Consider the following 23,362-nt stretch of genomic DNA (forward strand, 5'->3'; position numbering starts at 1 on the left):
GGGCTGTGGAGGGGGAGGAGGGAAAGAGATAAGAAGAAGGCAGGGAGGTTAACCAGAATCACGTCCGGTTGGCTACCCTACACAGGGGGAATGGGAAAGGGGGAAAACAAAGATAACAGGGAGAGAGAGGAGGGAAGGAAATTGCAGTGAGTTCGATGACGTGTGTGGCCTTACAGAAATTGCATTGGTAGTCACAAATGGTCGCACAAGCCCGTCGTCCTTAAGAAACACAAAAGTGCCTTCACTGCTTTATGGGCCGACGGGCGATGGGGGCGGTGTTCCAGCAGCACCTGCACAGAAAGCGGCCGATTGTCCAGTTTTTGGAAAGCTTTGGCAAGTTCTTGTCTCTCTAGGTCATATCTTGGACAATGGCACAGCAGGTGGTCGATGTTTTCTTCGGAGCCACAGACCTCGCATGCTGCACTGTCAGTCACTCCAATTAATGTAGAGTATGCCTTTGTGAAGGCCACTCCTAACCAAAGGCGACAGAGAAGCGTAGCTTCGCGTCGAGGAAGTCCGGGTGGAGGTCGGAGCTGCAGGGAGGGGTTTAGTCGATGTAGTCGTGTCAGTCGTAAGTTTTGCGAGTTCCACTCGGTCACTGTGAGGCTACGTGCCAGGTGTCGAAGCTGCCTTGCAGCGTCAGTCCTTGAAAGCGGAATCGGAACGCTGTGCTCTTCTTGATGAGCTGTGCGAGCAGCGTTATCGGCGGAATCATTGCCACTGATTCCACAGTGGCCAGGCACCCACTGAAAAACGACTTCGTGACCTTTTTGTTGGACGTCATGGTGAAGTTTCACGACTTCGTATGTCAATTGGTCATGACATCCGTGTCGGAGAACTGATTGCGTGCACTGTAATGCCGGTTTGGAATCACAGAACACAGCCCATTTTCTGGGTCTTTCCGAATCAATGAATTCCAGGGCTCGACGCAGGGCCGTTAGTTCTGCCGCCGTTGAGGTCATGACATGCGATGTCTTGAACCGCAGTGTCATTCCTCGCGTTGGTACCACCACGGCACCACCGGAATTGCATGACGTAGTTGATCCATCGGTATAGATGTGCACGTGGTTGCTGTACTTTTCATGCAAAAGAAGTAAGGTCAACTGTTTTAGAGCAGAGGCCGGTAAATCTGTCTTCTTCTGTAGTCCTGGAATCATTAGATGTACTTGTGGACGGCTCAAACACCACGGAGGAAACGCTGGCTTGGCCGCAGGTGCGTACCCTGACGTAAACGACGCACGATGTGCACTGACAATGCCGCTAAATGTCGAGCAGGGCCTTGCAGCTGTGAGGCTCGCCAAGTGGTGCGAAGGGGTCCTGGCATTATGCCTGAGATGCATGCGCATTGTCTCAACGGTAATGTGCGTAGTGATTGGGTAGTCCTGCGCAAGGGCAATGGTTTCAGCAGTTGATGCACTGCGTGGTAACCCAAGACATATCTTAAGGGCTTGGGCTTGAATACACTGTATCGCACGCAGGTTAGACTTGCAGGTGTTGGATATTGCAGGCAGGCTGTATCTCAGGAATCCAACGAACAACGCCATGTACAGCTGTAACATAGCGTGTACAGATACTCCCCAACTTTTTCCTGCAATGAAGCTGAACAGGTGACAGATAGCAGTCAGCCGCTTTTTTACGTAATTGACGTGCGGAGTCCAAGGCAGGTCTCTGTCAATTACGACTCCCAAGAATCTGTGAGTTCTGCTGTATGGTATAAGTTGTCCGTTAATAGATACGCCGTAACCAGACATTGGCTTCCTCGTGAATGCCACCATTGCGCACTTTCCGCATGAAATTTCAAGTCCTTGTTCACGAAGGTAGCAAGATGTCATTGTGGCAGCCTTCTGAAGCCGAGCGCGAAGCTGAAGTCGTGTCACGCTTGATGTCCAAATGCAGATGTCGTCCGCATAGATGGAAAGGCGTACGGTGCTTGGCAGGTTGTCAACTAATCCACAGAAGGTGAGATTGAAAAGAGTCGGGCTAAGCACTCCGCCTTGAGGGACTCCTCGGCTGCTGTAATGCTCGGATGTCGGGCCATTTTCTGTGTCTACATAGAATGGTCTCCTCTGTAAGTAGCTGCACACCCACATATACATCTTACCACCAAGTCCGACGGCTTCTAACATGCTAAGGATGGCTTCATGGGTGACATTATCATAAGCCCATTTAACGTCTAGAAACAGAGCAGCAGATAGTCGCTTACGGGCCTTTTGGTGTTGCACAAATGTTATCAAGTCAACAACGTTATCTGTTGACGAACGGCCACGTCTGAAGCCGGACATAGCATCTGGGTAGATTTCATAGTACTCTAAGTACCATTCCAGACGTGTTAAAATCATTCTTTCCATTGTTTTTCCGACACAGCTGGCAAGTGCTATCGGACGGTATGAGGAAATGTCCAGGGGCGACTCGCCAGCTTTCAGAAGTGGAATGAGGCGAGTTGACTTCCATTCTTGCGGAACCGTACCCGTCTGCCAGGAGCCGTTGTACAGGAGCAAGAGTGCCTTCCGAGCGTGGTCTCCTAGCTGACACAGGGCACGGTATGTAATGCCGTCAGGTCCTGGCGCTGAAGAACGCCTGCACAAAGCCAGCGCAGCGTCTAGTTCTTCCATAGAAAAAGGGCATTCCATGCGGGGATCACGTGAGAACGGTGGATGGTCGAGCGTTCCCGTACCTGTTCTATCGGAATTTTCTTCGCCAGCAATCTTTCTGCAGAAGGATTCAGCGATATCAATATCTCTACATTGTAGATGGAGTGCCAGAGATTTGAACGGGTGACGCTGACCAACGGTTGTGCGAAGGCCACGAACAGTCCTCCATATAAGCGACAAAGGTTTTCGCGGATCCAGGGACTCGCAAAAGGATACCCATTGTCGCGAAGCCAGCTTGTTCATGTGACGCTGTATTTTCTTTTGTGTTCGTCTAGCCAATCTCAAATCATAATTGGACTTCGTGCGTCTATATCTTCGTTCCGCACGACGGCGAATCGCTCGAAGTTTCGCTAGTTCGATGTCGAAATCGGTGCGGCAAGAACTCTTCCAAAGCAAATGCGTGGTTGTCTGTATGGCATCCTTTATCGCGCCCTGTAGGTCATAGGAGGTACCGTCCCGACAAAAGTCTTCCATTATTGTTTTGTATTTAGGCCAATCGGTGCACTGGACGGTTCTGGAAGACTTGGAGATAGTCAAACCTTCGATCTTCAAATAGGTGGGGATGTGGTCACTACCCCGCGTTTCTAAATCCGAAAACCAGTGCACTCTTCTCGAAAGCGAACGTGAAACGAAGGTAAGGTCCAAGCAGCTACTATACGCTGATCCACGCAGATAAGTAGGGCTTCCATCGTTTGACAGGCGAAATTCCAGTTCATAGGCAAAGGACACCAACGTTCTGCCTCTAGAGTTCACTTTGGAGCTTCCCCATAGGTAATGGTGGGCGTTAAAGTCCCCAGTGAGCACCCACTGCTGTGGAGTCGATGTCAATATTCCCCGTAAGCGCTCACAATCTAGACGACTTGTTGGAGATAAATAAGCTGCAAGAATTGTGAACGTGAGCTTTTTCTTCTTCACTGTTAAGCAAACGTATTGATTTGCTTCGTCAGGAGGCACTGTGTGATGTACATAAGTCAAGTCACGGCGTATAAACACAACGACCTTGCTGCATTCTCCGTGGGCAGAGGACATAAAGCACTCATATCCGGACAGCCTGATGGGAGCTGTCAGGTTGGGCTCGCAAATCACGATAATGGGGAATTGGTGCGTAAATACAAACTGCCTGAAGTCGGACATGCGTGACTTAAGCCCTCTGGCGTTCCACTGAAAGACAGATGCATTCTTGACCTCCTCTTGAAACGACGGCAATTTTCGGGCCGTGGTTTTACCCTAGAGCCGCAAGCACCGGACTCAAGGTGTCCAGCACCTGCAGTGCGCTCTGTGCCGACGGGGTTTTCATGCTGCTCAGAAGAATGCGCATGGCGTCCATAAGTGACTTCAGCATCACTATGACATGGCGATCCTCAGTCGTCGTCGCATCCTCGGTTCGTGAGGTCATTGAGGACGGCGCAATTTGATGTGACTCGGATGCAGGTTGTGCTCGTGGAAGTGTTGGCCACTCTTCAGGAGGTGCGAGTCTTGCCCCTTTCTTCGTTTACGCAGTGTCTGTCTTTGTGGAAGTCGGCGTTGATACGGTAGCCGCTTTGCCGGAAGATGATGGTGTATATCTTTCAGTCGATGTTACTCTTCGTGATGCTCTTCGATGGCGATGTCGTCGTCGCCTGATAGTAGCGGCAGCCTCTCTGTGTGTTGAATGGTCCCGTACCATACGTTTGAGCACTGCTCGCTCGTTCCTCACCCGCGGGCAATCATTGGATGAGGCGTCATGAGTACCATGGCAGTTAGGGCACTTCAACACAGTTGCGCGGCAGGCATCTGCTGAATGAGATTCAGCGCACCGTGGGCACACGAGGTTATTCCTGCAGACACCTTTTACGTGTCCCATCTTGCAGCATTTGTAGCACTGCAGGGGCTTCGGTACGTATGGGCGGACTGGATGGCGGACGTGGCCAACTTTGACGTGTGAGGGAAGGCTGTCTCCCTCAAACCACAGCTTCAGGCATCGTGTGTTGCCAAGTCTTGTGATGTGCGTGATAAGAGTGCCTTCGGTAGTTGGCTTTATTAATATAGGGAAGTCGTCGGTTGGTATAGAAATATCGACATCATAAATGACGCCGACAGTGCCATTGCAGCCTGTAGGTATCATGGATCGAACTTGTACTTTGTCGATCTCCGTTACGTGCCATAGGCTTTGCAGTGCACTACGGTGTAGAACATCTACTGCTAGGACATTCTTCCGTGAGTTTATTCTCACGTCCTTGATCTCGTTTGGTGCGATTCCCTCAAGAAAAGCAGAAAGGACCTGCCTGTTTAGGAGTCGCAGATTGGACACTGGGTCCACAGGCATGAAGAGCATGGTGTACGGCCAGCGCTGTGGTGTTGTCTTCACGGTGGAGACACTTGGCGACGATGACCTCCGTAGCAGTCTTCTTTTTGTGGTTCGGCTCATGACAAGTGTGAAATCGTCGTCCGACGAGTCGACGCTGTCCGAGTACAACTCGGTTGCCTCGCTGTCCGTGTCACTTGACGCATTGCCACGTTTCCTGGACGCGACACCACGTGATGGCTTGACTCCAGGAAGGTCTTCGAGGGCTTCTTCATCCATTGCCGCAACAAGGGAGCGGCAGCTCCAAGAGTTTGAAAATAAACAAAGCGAGACAAAGGTACAAGCGTTCTATGGTAGAAACACTTCGTCGGGCTGATAAGACACCAAGGGGGTATCGATGGTTTGGATGCAGCGGTGTAGCCCGAGGGAAGTTTGTCGTTGTACTTGAAGATAGTTTTAGAGAATGATGCTTGGTGCCTGTCTGAAAGTAGTGTTGCAAGGTGGTGAGCGGGGGCACGTGCAATATGTCTGATGTGCGTTCTCAGGGCTTCCACCGTAATGTGAGTTCGCATTGGATGGTCCCGAGCAATCGCAATAGTTCCCTCTGTTGACGTGCATCTGGGCAAACCAAGGCAAACTCTGAGGGCTTGAGCTAGTGCTGCCTGCAGAACACGAATATTTGTCTTGCAGGTGTTGGTCAGCACAGGTAGACTATATCTTAAAAAAACCGAGAAAGAGAGCTCTGTAGAGTTTCAGCATTGCGTCTACTGACCTCCCCACGTTTTTCCTGTCAAGTATTTAAAAAACTGGGAAGTTGCTGTCAGGCGCCGTTTCATGTAGGCCTACTCCATACATCACAGGAGAGAGGACACCACGTGACGTTTCAGTGGCTTCCAAGTCACTGCAGCGTCATAGGAAACGAAGACACCGATAATGTCACTCTGGCAGCCCTTGAAGACGCACAAGAAGAGGCCATACCACTTTCACGGTCCGACGCAGCAGACTTCGAGTGCTTGCACAGGAGATCACGCTCTGTCTATGGTGCACACCAAACAGCCAGACCGACCGGAACAACCGTCAATACCACCTACCCTCTTTGATGCATGTTTATATGCCAACCGGACTCCGCCGAAGACAGGCGACTCTGCTTTATCGCTTATGGCTAGGGGTGCCTTTCACGAAATCTTACTCTTTTCGCAATGGAATGGCCGACAACGCTCTCTGCAATGACTGTCTTTGCGAGGACACGCTGGAACACATTCTGTGCTACTGTCTTGAATATAATGTTCAGCGACAGTCCCTGGCATCCGTTCTAGCGCACCTTGACGCTAGACCATTCTCCCTCGAAACGATTTTCACATGCCGCCGACAGAAGACATCGCAGCTGAAGGCGACGAAGGGACTACTTCGGTTTTTGAAAGAGACGGGATTGGACAAGGTGCTGTGACAGTGATGTCATGTACCACACAAGAGTGATGGACTCTAACAGACGATAGCAAACCGGTTAAGCTAAACTGGTTAGCCTCCCTGCCTTTCCTTCTCCACTTTTTTCTTCGAACTACATATTATGGAGCTTTTTTTTTTCATTGCAGTAGTTACTATCGAAATACAGACATTTAGGGTGCGATCTTGTACGCGTTCCAAAATAGAACGAAGGCGGTCCGTTCATTACGTCGCGAAATAGGTGGTCCGTTCATATTCGTCCGATAGCCGACGACACGGAATGATTGATAGCAGATATCATGGCACAATTGACGTCATAGCATTCGTCACGGTTCAAATTGACCAATCGTGTGTGGCTTGGTGGAACGGACCGCCTCCGTTCTACTTTGGAACGCGTACAAGATCGCACCATTAGTTGCTTTGTAGTACAGTGCTGGTGGTAGTGGTAATGGTGGTGGTGATGTATATAGGTGGGGTTAGCCTGGCAGACCTGGCGGGCAATTGCTTCGACTAAACGTCTCTTTCTGCTACAAATATGTCACCATGGGCGCTATAACGTAAAACTATTCCAAACTTTCTATTCCAAATCTGCAATCAGCCCTCCGCGATTGGTCAAAAACGTTTTTTGGACCACCCCCATTTCACCTGTCTGTCACGCGACGTCACGAAAACCGCGATAGCTCCCCATCTGATATAACGTGTACATATGGATTATGCATGATTTGACTGAACAAAAGAAAAATAGTTATCTCTGATGCGACGCCTCTTCGCCATTAGCCATCGGCTATTCGTTAAAAGTTTTCGGGCTGCGCCCACTTCTCCTGCCTCTCACGCGACGAGACAAAACCGCAAAAACTCACCCCGTCAAAGTGACGTGTACGCGATAAAGATGCATTAATATGCCGAACAAAACTGAATTTTCTTCGGAATAGCCGCAGGCTGCCCCGTTCCGAAAGGAATAAAAGATCGCTGCCGCCGATCGTTCAGGCACTGGCTACTCGCACCTGTCAGACAGCATGGGTTTATTTGCGTGTATTAAAGCTTTTTTGCGTGGCAGTGTAACGTTTTCGAGCACTTTCGGCACGTTTAGGACCTCGTTCTGCCAACGCTTCTTTGCTGAGAATCTGGTTTAGCGTCATTCTTAAGTTTCAGTTGCATGCCTCCACAATTGTCGACGAGCCACCGCAAGCTAAGTAAGGGAAAGCGAACCAATCGCAGACGCCGGCACCACCCTCCTCGTCCGGTTATCGATTTCCAGTGCAGTGGCTCGGCCCTATCGAATCCCTCTCCACTTGAGCGTGCTCCTCGCCTCTTCTGAGCCAATTAGATAAGACAAGCCGCTCAGTGTAGGCAATGTTATTCGTTTTTCAAGCAAACAAAAGTGACCTCCTATGAACGAGGAGAGCGTTTGATTGGTCTGTTCAGACAACCCTGCGGGCGAACGCCTGATGCTTGCGTCTGCGGTTACGCAAATTTGACGTCAGGAGATTAGAACAAAAACATATTGGGGCCCTATAACGTAAAACTATTCCAATGTGTTTCTATTCCATTCTCCTGACGTCAAATTTGCGTAACCCCCGACGCAAGCTCCAGGCGGTCATCCACAGGCCTGTCTGAACAGACCAATCAAACACTCTCCTCGTCCATAGGAGGTCACTTTTGTTTGCTTGAAAAACGAATAACATTGCCTACACTGAGCGGCTTGTCGTATCTAATTGGCTGACAAGAGGCGACGAGAACGCTCTTGTGGAGAGGGATCTGCGGGGTCAGAGCCAGTGCACTGAAAATCGATAACTGGTTGAAGAGGGTGGTGCCGTCGTCTGCGATTGGTCGGCTTTCCCTAAGTTAGCTTGTGGTGGCTGGTCGAAAATCGCGGCGGCATGCAACGGAAGCTTAAGAATGACACTAAAACTGACCCTCAGCAAAGAAGAGTTCGCAGAATGAGGTGGTAAACGTGCCGAAAGCGCTCGAACACGTTACACGGCCACGCAAGAAGTTTTATTATACGCAAATACACCCATGCTCTCCGGCAGGTGCGAGTAGCCAGCGTCTCAGCGATCGGCGGCAGCCATCTTTTATTCCTTTCGGAACGGGGCAGTCTGCGGCTATTCCTAAGAAAAATTCAATTTTGTTCGGCATATTAATGCATCTTTATCGTGTACACGTCAATTTGACGCGGTGAGTTTGTGTGGTTTTGTGACGTCGCGTGACAGGCAGGGGAAGTGGGTGCAGCCCGAAAGCTTTTTACCAATAGCCGAGGTCTAATGTCGAAAAGGGGTCAAATCACAAATAACTGGTTTTCTTGTTTCTGTCAAATCATGCATAATCAGTGTGTACACATCATATCAGATGGGCAGCTATTGCGGTTTTCGTGACGTCACGTGACAGACAGGTGAAGTGGGGGTGGTCGAAAAAAGCTTTTGACCAATCGTGGAGGGCTGATAGCAGAAATGGAATAGAAAAGTTTGGAATAGTTTTACGTTATAGCGCCCTTGGAATAGTTTTACGTTATAGAGCCCCATGTGTACATTAGGGCTATTTCTCGCAGAAATGTGACAAGAGTGCGTAACACTTCCATTGCAATTCTTTTGACGGTGGTGCTGAATGGGTAGCGCGATTGCGCTTGTCGGTGCTGTAGCATACGCCAGAAAATGGAGCTGTCTGTGCAGCCATTTGCCGTAAGAATATGGCCTCAACTATTCATGCATGATGTGCGATCATGTTGTCTGTTGACCGCATTTATTTCATTTTTTGTCGTTTAATCCGAGCCTTGCTTCCTCGTCGCTCTCATACGACGCAGTAAGTTAAATGCACTGGCACTTCGGTTGCACCCTTATCTCAGCGTAAGAGCTTTTTTGCTAATAAATTGCGTACGAACAGCGCAACTTAGTGAATTCTGCCCATGATTCCCTCACGCAGAGAAGTTTCATTAACGTAGAATGTTGCCTCAGAACTTCTGAAATGAATGATACTGCAGTAGTGATAGCTTTGCGTCGCTGCATGGAACCCCAGTTCGCTGAAAAAAGTACTTGTCCAATGATACGCTTTGTTTAGACGCAGTCATTTAAAATAAAATATTGAGATTTTGCGGTGGTTCAATACTCCCTAATGAGACTAAACCTCGCAGCAGAAGTGTTCTCGTGTATGCCAGGTGTTTATTTGGCCCAAGTGGAAGATCGCCGAACACAGAAATAATATTATACAGCGCAAACAAAATACATCTTTCTTACGGCATTCCAGACCCATCAGGCCATTAAAACCAGTTGGAAGCCAATGTTGCGATCAATTGGCGACGACACGTTAAGGACTATTGAGTGGAAAACTACGTCTGTGTGCGTCATATATATAACAAAGACTGTACTGCGAGTTCTGAAGTTGGTTATAATAATATCTACCAGAAAAGAAAAACAGAAACCTACCTTGTGCTCACGTGCTGACGTAGCGTGATCATGCGCAACGAAAAGCAAAGATGGAAGTAAGCATTTCGTGCTGTTGCGGCCCGCTACGCGCAGGCACCATCACTTCCACTGTGACTACGTCCTGGCCACTTGCCATGGAAAACCCGTGTCCAGAGCTTGACAAAACGAAGACAGCAGGCACATACCTCGGTTCACGCCAGCACCTTTCATGAAGGGTCGGTAACGGCATCAGCCTACATACCTTAGGCTACACTACCTTCGGGATGGGCCCGAATTGTTATGCTGCAGTATCTTCGGGATCGGCCAACGAAAAGGCCAGAAACACATGAACGCGCGATAAGGTTAAGTGCGGGCAACTCGCAAAGGAAGACACGATCTTTTAAAAACCTGTGCTAGCGTAACTTTTATGCAGAAACAGGCTAAAAATGAAATTTACGGACATCAAAATTGACACTTGCCGATGAAAAAATTGAAGTCAGCACTGTAATGGTGCGCGTTTTTGAAAACGCAACCGGACCTCGCTTACTCTCTTTCTTTTTTTCACATTCGGCAAGGTCGTTTTCACCAACATATCTAGAATAAGCAGTGCTTACGCGATCGAATTCGACGGGTCCACCTAGCTGCAAGAGGTTTTATTCTGTTTTTGAAGGTGATAGAAGAGGCTGACGCTGCAACATTATGTCACCTGTATCTCTCGACAGTGATCCAATAGTTCGGGTATTTGACAATCCCACGATGGCGTGCCGTAAGGCATGCATTTGTTGGGCGCGGCTAATTATAATACTTTACTTGAACCCGTCCCCTCGCCCTTAGTTTAAATATTGCAGTGAGGTTTTTCTGTTTGAAAATCTGGTTAGACGACCCCAACAAATTCGGGATGATTCAAGCGGCTCCAGCTGAGACTTTTTATGAAGAGAACTAGACAGTGATTTCGCATAGCGATGCTTTCCGCTCGATTTTATGCCACTCTTGTGACCCACTGTTCACGACCGTCTTATCCCGTTTATAGCGACCTAACGTCAACTGATAATGCTATAACCGGCAGAGCGTCTTTCTAACCACTGACGAAGAGTGATACGTGCGAAAAAGAATAGCATCGAAAAAGGCATCGCTACAAAATTGCGCCGCTGTTCGGCGCCACATTCCTCCGCAATGCGGGCGTGCATGGCGTGTCCCACGCATTGTTTCCTGCAGAGCGTCGTGGCTAGGCAGCATACTCCTCACTGCCCAAGCAAGCAATACGTAATAAAGAAAAGAAATACTCACGCAGCCACTATATATAAAAACAAAATATGGACTCGGCCGTTGTTTAGCTGGATTTGCCGGCGTGCATCCATCAGTGTGGCGCACGCGCGCGCGTGTCTGTGGGGTGGGGGTGGGGGGGGGGCACATGCCATATCCCTTTCCCATGCCCCTGCCGGTAAGTACGCCTATGATTGTCGTCATTTGCTCACAATTGTTCTACGGTTTATTCTAACAAATGTTTGGAGCCTGTGCTCGTAACGTTTCTAGTAACGTTCCTTGGTCGAATTATTTTGTACCGTCTTTGCTAAACTTGCATAAACTTGAGGCGTTTCGAATAGTGCGAATCGAATCGAATACAAATGCTCGAGAAAAATTACCTTCGTATATCGACTTGAATACCAAGTATTTTCTTAATTCTGAACAAATCGAAATATAGGTATTGCGTCATGTCTGTCTGGTAAAAATGGCTTAGTTACGTTTGGATGTAATGCAATTCTCAGGTGGACTTTGAGTCAAGTGAGGGACTTGTAAATTCTAAACGAATTTCTCTCCTCATCGCGTGCACTATGACAATGACAGTAATAAAACAATAGAACACAACGTTACCACATGCACGTAGATTGTCGATACAAATCAGTACCTTTATACAATGTTTTATTTTATGGTATGGTAAACAATTAAACAGTCACAACTTCTGCTCGTGCCAGCAACAGTATGTTCCCTTTTATGACAAGTTGATATATGATGCATTAGTGTACTTATCCCAAATTATCTCTATATTTATTGCTGAAACGTTACCCAGTTGGACTGTCTGTACATTTTTTGGCTGGTAGTTAAGTATGCCCGTGCAGAGGTATATGCTCAGAAGACGTGACTGGAGTATTCACAGTATCATGCCAAAGATTGTAGTTTATATTGCTTAATACACATTTAAATGTATTTCTCATGCTCTTAAATGAATGGGTCATTGGCCATAACTTCAACAGAAGGCAGATGGATTGATTGTATTAATATGGTCACTTAGTTTCTTACAGGTAATGAGGCCTCTTGGGCATGCTAGTAGGTCTCCAACTTAGGTATACCACATGAGCACCCGAAATGCCTCACGAGCACTTTGTGTCATGACACGACAGATATGCACCTCCTAGGAAACAGAACTGATACTATAGTTCGAATGAATTCTATTGCAGTAAATTATTTAAGTTGCTTTTAAAGATGAAACATTTTTCTAGGGTTCAAGGTTCAGGACTTTTAGTTAAGGAAAAAAAAAACAAATTGAGTAAGAAATGCCATGTCAGTATGCTTGACTTTCTTTTTTTTTTCAATAAATGTAACCAATTTCCCTCAACTTTTTATGAGGTGAAACGTTTTAAAAATATATTTAACATAGAGATTCTCTGGAAACGTTGTATGACATATAAGAAGACAGCATATTGTCACGTGGTCGTGACGTTGAATAACACAGTAGCAGTACTGTGAACGACAAAACTAACTTTTATTGGGCGAACCTGTGCCCACAAAACAGGCTACACTTATAGCGCAACGATAGCGGCGAACACGCTCGGCGATCGTCGAAAATCTGATCAGCGGGTCAAGCGCGTCGGCTTTTATACCGCAATCATCGAATGTTCCAGATTAAACGTTGGGACCCGCATGCCTTCTAAGATGTTCTACACCATTCGTGTCAAGCGATGAAATCCGATAACACAACGTTCAGCGACAACAGACAGCGGATAGAAGCATCGATAACTTTCCAGAAACTTCGGACACATGCAGGCGCGTCCCGCGCTGTGCGATAACATTTGTTAGGCGACAATACTTGTCGCCCGATAAAGACAAGTACACGTGTCAATATCTACGTGGACATTTACAAATTTCCCGATCTTTTTCCAAGCCTTCCCTGGCTGTTTTCATGAAAATTTTCTGGCAATCTATGGCGCCCGCAGCTTAAGTGCAATAAAAAAATATTGTGGTTTAATGCTTGCCAAGTACTGCCAGTCCATAATATTTAGATAAAATGAATAACACGTCAGTCACTTGACATGCAGTATTAGATTCAACTGACTTGGAACCCTTGTTTAATAAAGCTGAGAAGGGCTTGGGCAAGTTCGTTATTGATTGCCACACGAGTACCGCACGGAAGACAAGGACACAGAGACACACATGAAAAGCAAATGCGACAATGTGAGGGAAAACTATTCAATGAGTTATCTTTACGGTTCAATAGTAGCTTTCTATATCATTTACTCTCATCACTGTTAGCTTGATGCCTGTTTGGAATCTACTCGTAGCTGAAGTTGGCGTTCATAACATCTATTATCATAACTGGATCGGCGTTTTGCTTTCTTTACTCTACTGCCGCAAAAGTGATGCTGTGACAACTGGGAAGACTGTCTTGGGATTGCCGAGAGCGACTACGTAGATCATATCATGTGGTCAACAAATGCAGAGGTATACACTATGTGTATACTAAAGTCTACAAATAGGCCCTACAGCAATTTCAGCTGTATACAACTTCAGTACCTTATATCAAACGCAGCTCTGCATTGCCCACCAGTACTTGCAGGCGCTTGGTTACAGCGTACACGGGTTGGGCCCAGATTAACGATGTTTGTCTATTCTCAGCCTATAGACGCCTTGTAAACCTGAAGCAATAAGAATTTTACAGTATCGGCTGTATTATACTTCATCTCACGCCTTACCACAATTCGTTTACGTGCTGTTCCCACAAGTCGACATGACCTTTGGTGACGTCCCACCCTATGGCCTTCACCGGCAGTGATATAGGAAACCGTGGAAAGTAATTCGAATTGCAAAGTATACGGGGTGTTTCACTTAATTTGAGCTAGGTTTTAAGGTATGCAAATGCTACGTAGCTGGAGAGAACCAAGGTAATGTTGTTTGCCATCGCTTAGAGACACTCAGTTTACTTTTTGCATCCCCCCGATTAGGTAATTAGTGTTAATTAATTGCTCAATTATCTTAATTAGAAGAAAATCCTCCATGGTAAAATTGTAAAGCAACATTAGAAACTCCCGATACAGTTTTCTGTTCAACGCGTGCTCCATAGAAGTGTTTTTCCGAGCGCGAAGAAGCCCGCGATTACACGCAATGTGACTCGAGCTGCCGGTCGCGCAGCAATATACATATATATATATATATATATATATATATATATATATATATATATATATATATATATATATATATATATATATATATATATATATATATATATATATATATATATGTGTGTGTGTGTGTGTGTGGTACGTGAATGTATGCATGTGCGTGTTTGAATAACTACGTAGAGTGGGAATAGACAAGAACAAATATACACCTTATCGACTCTCGTCTATAAAAAGTCTATAGACAAATATTAGACAAAAATAAATAGATTGTATCGACTTTCGTCTATAGGTAGTCTATAGAGGGGAAGTAGAAAAAAAAGAAACAAACACTTTACTGACTTTTTTCTATAGCCCGTCTATAGAGTGCGAATAGAAAAAAAAAGATTGAATTCTTATTAACTTTAGTCTATACAAAGTGTATAGACAAATAATAGAGAAAGATAAATAGAAGCTGTATAGACTTTCGTCTATATGTAGTCTATAGAGAGGAACTAGACAAAAAAGAAACAAACACCGTATCAACTTTTTTCTATAGACTGTCTACAGACTGCGAATAGACAAAAATAAATAGAAAGCATATCGACTTTTATCTATAGAAAGTGTACAGACAAACAATAGACAAAAATAAATAGAGACTGTATCGACTGTTCTCTATAGATGTCTGTTGTGGGAAAGTAGACAAAAAAGAAACGAACACCATATTGACTTTTTTCTATAGACCGTCTATAGACTGCGAATAGACAAAAAGAAATAAAAGTTTTATCGACTTTCGTCTATAGTCAGTCTATAGACTTTGCATCAACAAAAGTCCAAATCTATAGATAGGCAAGGTCGTCTAAAAAAGTCTAGACTTTCTGTAGACAGTCTAAAGTCATTTTTGTAAGGGTGGGTAGCTTATAGGGCAGCACTGGAGGTCCATTTAAAGAGGTGCAACCGTGATGAGGTTGACGAAAGGTAAACTTGCTTTGCCTAAATCGGGGCAACTAATTCATAATCGAGGCATTCTTATTGAATGACTGGAAGTTATTGCATAGAAGTTGGCAGCTCTGTGCGTTCTTTGAGGAACTGGGGCGGAATCTATAAAAATTTTCGGTTGTAAGTGATCTTTAACATTGGCCGGCCGCCTAGCTTGGCTAATGATATATCCAGTTTCAGAATTGGCTGGAATGTTCTCTTACGAATAATTCTATCGTAGGAATTTTTTTTGTGAGTACGGGCCCTGGTGCCTCTCTGCAGGTTGCGCTGCAGCAGAATATTCCAGGACATTCTCCGCTTGCGCTGGTCTTTCTGACCCGAGATTTTCATTAGAGTTATCTTTTTTATACCGAACCTTATTGAATGTTCTACAATATCAAATAGTGAATTCCTGAATCGAATACGAATGGAACAGCAAAGAGCCTTCGATTCGTATTGAAAATACCGTATATTCACGTATCTTAAACAGAAATTACCACATTACCGTCATTCGCTTAAGCCACGAAGACGTAATTTGTTTCTTATCTTTTCGACGAAGCGGCAGTGAAAGCGCTATTGCTGTCCTTCGCTCAATCCTACCTGGTAGTGGCTTTGGTCTTGAACTGATTTCAGTGACCCAAATCAGTGAATGCTAGGTAGACGAGTATGTGAATCAATAAAGAAGCTCGAAGCGCAAGAAACGGTGTATATGTGTATATATAAGCAGCGCCGTTGCATGAATGGTAAACAGACTAATGGTGCGCGCATTGCGAGTTTCCAATAACATTATCAGCCTTAGTTTGTCGGCGCCCTCCTTGCCGTTTAAGGAGGTGACTTTTAACCTTAATGAGACAAAATAGCGTGCTCGTAGCTTTCACTTTCGCAAATGCAGCGGTCATGTCGCACAGAAACTATAGCTAGCCCTCTTTTCAACCTAAATATACGCATACGCAAGGACATTTTGTGTGCTTTTATATGTGTGCGTGAAAAGAACGAAGCAAGTGTGTATGTTATATGTGATGTTTTTTTTATAGCCGGATGTACTTGGTGAAAACTATCTCTGTCCTTTGTTTCTTTTTTTTTTCTTTCCAGAAGAACCTGAGTATACACAAGGCACGGCAAGCAAGAAGACCGCAGAGGCGGCTGCATAAAGAAGATCATCCATTTCGGTGAGGTATAGGGCTGTTGTCGATTCTTATAGCATTTTCGGCGATGAGTGGAATAATGGAATGAATACAGCGAAATAGAAAAGGGCACTAGGCGACATCTGTCGCCGTACACCTTATGGTGAAGGTTGTCGCCTATATAGCACTGCCTTGCTTTTGTAGTTTCGTTTTCTTTTCTTTTTTGTGCATTGCCACCATGTTTCTTTCTTTCTTGTCTATGCGTAGAACTCGTAGAATGCCGAGTATTACGCTGTTTTTTTTCTTTCTTTTTTGCGTGCATTTTCAGCAAAACAACGTGGGTTCTCTTCAGAGCGATCCCAATATGGTCAGCAGGCCGTGGTCAGCGTGTGTACTACGAGTCGTGGCGCCCAAGTACGCTGAGTCGCCTAGCGTGACCCTTCGGTCCGGTCTTATTGAATTTGCCCTCGACTGACCGATGCGTGGTCGGGCCGCTAACGAGGCCCCAGTGAATCGCGCGAAAAAGACAAAACACCGGAGCACCGCTGACGGTGTCCGACAGTCGCGCAATATCTGCCAAAAGATATGGAACCGGCTACCTTTCTCGTGTTCCCTCTCCTTTGGCGCGAAAAAAGAACCCTTGAGAGATGAAGACGGAGCACCGAGGCGCGCGAACAATAAGCGACTGTCCGTGATCACAAAGAAATGCTCAGCGTGAGCGGACAGAGAATGAGAACTCCGTTCTCGCCTCGCCCCCATTCGAAGCACTGCCCCCCCCCCTCCACAAGAATTAGAGCAACCGCCAGCTGTGCTGAAAGGGAAAGAGGGGGAAGAAGTTCTGTCGATGTTGCTGAATGAGATGAGCTTCTGATTCCATAATAAGGGATTAATCCGGTATTAAAGCCCCAGTTGGGTCTTTTTATAGACTGCAAGCATGCGTCGAAAGCTGGCCCACGTGTGACGTCGTAAGCATTTTGGCCTTACCCGCAATGCGAGCAATTATAAGGACCCGTTGATAGAGCACTTTGTTTCTTGTGACGCTAGTGGGAGCTCGAGGCGGCCCTATACGTTCTAATAATTTGACCTGTCACTGTTCCGTTTATATACGTATAGTGCAGTCATGTTAACTTTTCGTTGTGCTCATCATGCAAGCATTATGACGGGTTAGGTGTACTGTGCCCCAAACTGGAAACGTATTTCTGCACCGTGCCATTTGACGCGAAAGACATAGTAGGCTCCAGGGCGGCGTATTGACTGAAAATATTAACCTGATTAATCGGAACCCTTTAATCGAATAATTCATCGATTTATCGGATTTGTCTGTTCATGTATGTGAGCTGAAAAAATTTGAAACTAATAATTTTATGCGAAGCATATTACGAGGGCTCAACCCAGCTCCTCAGGCGCGGCGGTGACCATGAAATCACGTGACACCGTGACGTCACGACAGAGGAGAAGTGGCTTTGGCTCAACTCTTGCAAGACGGGCTGTGTGGGAATCGAACCAGGGTCTCCGGAGTGTGGGACGGAGACGCTACCACTGAGCCACGAGTACGATGCTTCAAAGCGGTACAAAAGCGCCTCTAGTGAATGCGGTGTTGCCTTAGAAACGAGCTGTTTCTAAGGCTCAGGCGTGCGACGCTTGCTCAGGCGCACATTTCGTTGCCGCGCCGAACGCTGCGTTGCTCGACGCTCACCGCGTCCAATGCGGGGCGCGTAGTCGCTGGCGGGTCGACGGGAACGCTGTCGCGTTCCACTCTTGAAGGCGAAGCAGGGTAACGCATGAGTTGTTTCTTCGTCTAGCCGAACCAAATATAGCCAAGGAACAGCAGTTCACCAGGCTAAACAGTGGTTCAACAACTAAAATAAAGGCTAGTATGCTTCGCATCCTGGGCTTAACCTTAGCTAAGCCACAGCCATTTTTTGTACATGAACTGCGCAGAAGAAAGAAACCTTGTTTTTTGAATAGAGAGCTGTCGTTTATTAGTAGCGCATATATCAAGCATATCAAATTCACAAGATCTTATAGGTCCAGCTGCAGTTGTGCTATTCCCTTGACTACTTATCCTACTGTCTTGAAGGGCAGCGCGAACCGCGATGTCTTTTGTTCTCGCTTCTAATAGACGTGCGCACAGGTGCCTCCTTGGTCGGGCCTGTGGTTCAGTTCTCCGCTGTTCAACAGGTAAAGCGGGGACGACGGTTGCCTGACATTGCTCAGGTGACTTGAACAGACTATTCGAGATCACAAAAGGTAGTGATTAAAATAGCAGTTGATTAATCGTAGCGTTGACTGATTAATTACCCAGCCCTGGATACTGAGGCTCCGCTACCGGTCTCGATCAGCAGGCAGTTGCCGCCATCACCAAGCTGTATCTGTATGTAACTGGCGGTAAATGTCCGTGACTTACGCCCGTGGCTGAAATAGCTGTCATTGGCCTTGGTGGAGCCTATCCATATGCGTGTAACGCCAGGAACGAGGGCTTCCCTTGACCGAAGCCTCTTCATGCAAATATCTGTATACCGTTTTGAGGTTACGGGGAGACAGCTGACAATGATGGGTCACGGGCACGAACGTGGCAAAGGTGCATTTTGTTCTTCGACTGACTATTCATTTAGCGATGCGATGACGACACGACGATATTAAATTACTGGGGCGTTGTTATACGGTTACGGTGGCTGGCGATGGTGACGCCGCGAATGTACGGAAAAAGTACGGGCACTTATAGATACAACACGAGAAAACGTCACATAACATGCTCCGATTTGTTGCGAAAGATAGGCGATAGAAAGTTGCCCAGCAACATAGGTACATCACGCAGTAACTCATATTCGACTTTCATTGTCCGGCGAAGCATTACGCCACATAGATAGATTTTTAAAGAAAGGTAAAGTAAATTGAGGAAAAATAAGTATTCGGAAAAAAATAAGTCAAGTTTTGGAAAAACTAAATTCCTTCCAACGATCACATTTTTTTGAAGTAATAGCTTTTAATTCACGTTCGTAAATAGGCCATGAGGCGTTAGTACACGTATTTTTTTGTCGTTTTACTGCAACGGTAGTTAAGAGATCATAACTGCGTGTCCGTCCGTCCTTTCCGTTACGCCGTTGACGGCGGCCGCCGTGGTCGTTTTCCCGTCCTCTTCGTTTTTTGAAGCCACCAGCTTCCCTCTCGCCATAAAGCGCAGAGAAAAGAGACAAAAGTAAAGAAAACCTACTCTTTACAAGGAGCAGAAAACCGGAAGCTATCAGAGATGTTTGAACGGGATACCCCGCCAGCCAGTGTGTTTCGCGCTCCCTCTTGCCCGTCTTTCTTTGTGACCTTGGCACACCAGACTACGAAGGCTATGTCATGCCTACCATCCCAACTACTTCCAGGTATTCCCATTCGCTCAAGTTCCCTGCTGCTCATGCACGAAGCGGTTTCTCAGCATCCCAAACTGAGACCCTATCTGAATGCCAGCATCGCATAAACAGCTGCCATGCATTGCGGCGTTCATACAATATGCAGCTACCCTGTCACTGTTGCTGAAGGTTCTGATTGCCTGCCGTAAGAGGTCGTTCCACTAACACTTTCTACAGCCGTGCACGGAACCTTTCAATGTTATCTTTTTTTCTGGTGGTCGGATGGCGCCGCATCGAATTGTTATTAGTCTCGTCTGACCAGTATCTCATTCCATCTGAAACTCCACTTCCATCTTCCACTGCCGATTACACATGACTCACGTTTATCTCGCCACTCTGCTGTTCTGCGGCCTCTATATAGCATCCCTCTACCTTTATCACGTGCCGAAAATTTAAAAATTTTGATTGTTTTGCCTTCCTCTGCAGTTAGCCTTGTTCTCTTCTTATTTCTACTGCACTTTACAATTCTTTTGCATTATTTTTTTTGGGGGGGGGATTTTTGCAAATTGCTCTTCTTTCTCTATTCAGCGTCTCCTTTACGCATTTTATTGTGCACGCCAATAGATGCTTATGTTTTTTTTATACATCAGGTGCTGCTATCGTCGTCTGTCTCTTCTTGGCAATTGTTTGTAAATTGTCTGATTGATAGCTGTTTTCCCACTTATCATCGTCTGACGAATTTTTTCCGTCTGACCTTTTTCTTCTAGAAGCAACGCAATGTGCTGCTTTCATTTGCTTCTGCATTTGATTCTGACTGTCTCAGATGCGCAGATTAATAAAGTTCATTCTTGCATTCGTTCCTTTGGCTCGCGAACGCCGAGCCGTGTTATGTGAGGTGAGCGGGCTCCAGTGTTGCGCAAAACATAATTAGCATTTCTAATCTTTTATTTTTATTGACATCATAATACGGAGATGTTGGGGCGTGAATGCAGTGCCAGCTACTCTTTCTCTTATGTAGATTCAATGTTTTGAAGATGCGGTGCTTTTCACACCGGTGCTTTTGTACATGTAGCGTATACATAAAACCCACTCTACAGTACATATATGATATACACGTGACGAAAAAACAAAACAAAAAAGGTAACACCGTACAAGAAAAATGTTTTAGTGAAAAATTAAAATATGTTTCGGCTCCCGCATGGGACCCTTGTTCGTAATCCTTTTTTTTTTTCGTCATGCCTCTTCCCAACCAGACGGGATTCCGTCACACCCTGAATTTCATGATATACTGCAAATGTAACATAATGTACATATACGTATATTTACCCAGTTGTGTACATGACTCAATGCCTTTCAGCACATTTCTTTTTTAAATTGCCTGAACTAAACGTACAGTAGGCCTAATTGTCTGTGAAGCAGCTCATACCATAGATTAAATTATGTTGGAGCATCGATTTTGTCACCGACCACAGTATAATGTTCCGCAAGATGCTCGTTTTGTGTAGCATAAGAAATACATCATGGATCCAATATTACTTCTTGGTTGAGCTGGAAGCCGCATGATATGTAAAAGTAGTTTTTCTTTGCAAAAGTAGATGCCGCCTTCCGACTAACCATTGGAAGGTGGCAGCGGATAGCGCTCGTGTTTCCCGTTCTGTTCGTTCAGTCCCGCTTAATTTGCGCTATTTTAGCTTATTCACGATGTGCCAACTGTCCCAAACATCTGCCTGTCGGAAAGCGCACACAAGATGAACACGATCCGCCTGCTGCTATCATATGCGACGAGACACTTCAGCTGCGGGGCGTTCCTGCGAACAGTGGTAGTGTCCGTGGAATTTCAACTATGCCCCATGCACTAAAGCGCTTATAGCATTCTATGCTGAAGTGACTAGCACAAGAGTAGACACGGGGCACAAAAGGGCGACAAGGATAAGCGCATTCCTGCGGGATACAGACCTCTAGTGAGACGCTGTAAATAACTATTCTTTTTGTCTATTTGTTAGTGCATGCGTTAGTATTCGCGCTTTGGTATTTTTTTTATGTCACTCCTTTCGCTTTGTCACCCCACCTAAACATATTGGTGACACGTAAAACATGTCACCGTAAGCTAACTTCTCCAGATATCATTAAACTTTCTCTCTCTCTCTCTTCCCCTTTCGTCAGCTTTGAACGATGGTTAATTATAATTCGCAGCTCTACCAGCCAACATTTTTTGCCCAATTTTATTATCGCCTCGCAAGATATCTCTAAATTCTGCGGTACACATACTTAAAACGACGGCAATACTTCTGGTTCATTAGGGTTTCTTAAAAATGCAGTCGGCCTAACGATTCGTGATATGTGCTTTGAGAAACTCTCAAGCTTTAATACGACAGGAACTGGTCGGTGCCACCCTAAATAGATCTCCCTAAGTGTTTTGCGCAGCTGCCTTGTGCACGTAGACGTATGTTTTAACGCCAGACCTAATTATAGGCCTGTTTAATATACTTAATTTTTATTATAAGTCTTAAATTGTCGGTGTAGCTGTAGACACTCTACTATTTTATTCGGGTCTATCGACTTGTGCTTCAGAGGAGCACTGTTCTTGGTTTTAACCATCATAAGTATAGAAAGATATGATGATACAGCTCTAAACTACACTAACAACAATGAGAAAAGACGCTCCCAACCATTGTCGAGACGCTGTACATCTGACAAGCATACTGCGGTCTAGTAAAAAAGTCCAATGGGTAGGTGTGTTGTCGTAAGTCGGAATCTCGTAGATGCCGCGAACTGTACGCCAGGAACAGCCTGAGAATGGACGATTGGAGCGCAACTATCAATCATAAGACCATTGCGCGGGTTCAACCAGTGAGGCTCTGCATCAAAGAGAAATGCATTTTGGCCTAGATTTAACGTATTCAGTGCCTTATATACTATGTCGGTTAGATAAAAGCATGTTAAAGAAATTAAATGACGGACTTGCACTTTTAAACTTAGAAGCCCAACCCCTAGTTTATTCGAACAGCAGAAAGGGCTTTGGTGCTTCCCTCATGCTCAAGATGAGAAGCATCAAAATCAAATCAAGAGCGCGAAATGGTTGCTCACGGCCTGATACTTGTTCGTACTTGCTGTCCGCCCTCCTCTCATTTACTATTGTTGCCTAGCTTCTAGACTCAATACGCGCATTACGATCACTGCTACCCTTGTTCTGCCGCTTGCCACAGCAAGCGCAGCATCGCATCGCTATTGTAGCCGCGTATGAGGCGCGGATGTAGTCCAGCGCAACGCGCGTGCGTGGCGTCATACCGCAGCGTAGTTACGCTACGCTTGTGAAAATATAATTCCGCGATAACGATGATGATTTACTGGCATTCCCTTCGAAACTGGGCGGTGATGAATAGTCACCTAGCTTGCTTGAGCTCATCAGGTAATGTATACATGTTTATTAGTCGAGCATTTTGCCTACATCACCTTAATCGGTTCTCTTACTATTGAAACTTCTCTTATTATTACTATTTCTTTTATTATCGAATATTAGATTTGACATTTAGTATGCTCTAGTGCATTCAGGCCTAGCATACAGTTTCTTGGCGCGGCTAACGACGACCCACAGAAACCGTAATTCCCTTCTAATTTTTTTCAGAGGCGCGCAGCACCTGCAATTTCTAATAGTTCAGAGGACCACATTTTAAAAGGTAAAAAATATATTGCCTATCAAGCAACTATACCGACACAAACTGTGTTTGGAGATATTAAGTCAGTGCCGCATTAATACGTCACTTTTATTG

At 45.8% G+C, this 23,362-nt stretch overlaps 1 protein-coding gene across 4 annotated transcripts in view; it reads left to right on the forward strand.

Annotated features, from left to right (window-relative positions):
- Window positions 1–23,362, forward strand: part of LOC135898025 (dopamine receptor 2-like) — a 378,795-nt gene that overhangs the window by 213,929 nt on the left and 141,504 nt on the right. For all 4 annotated transcript variants that reach the window (XM_065426743.2, XM_065426744.2, XM_070530694.1 and 1 more), the window contains exon 2: window positions 16,220–16,296. The gene's annotated coding sequence lies outside the window, so the exon portion shown is untranslated. The remainder of the gene's footprint in view (window positions 1–16,219; window positions 16,297–23,362) is intronic.

Source organism: Dermacentor albipictus, chromosome 1, assembly GCF_038994185.2.
Source record: "Dermacentor albipictus isolate Rhodes 1998 colony chromosome 1, USDA_Dalb.pri_finalv2, whole genome shotgun sequence".
NCBI lineage: Eukaryota > Metazoa > Arthropoda > Arachnida > Ixodida > Ixodidae > Dermacentor > Dermacentor albipictus.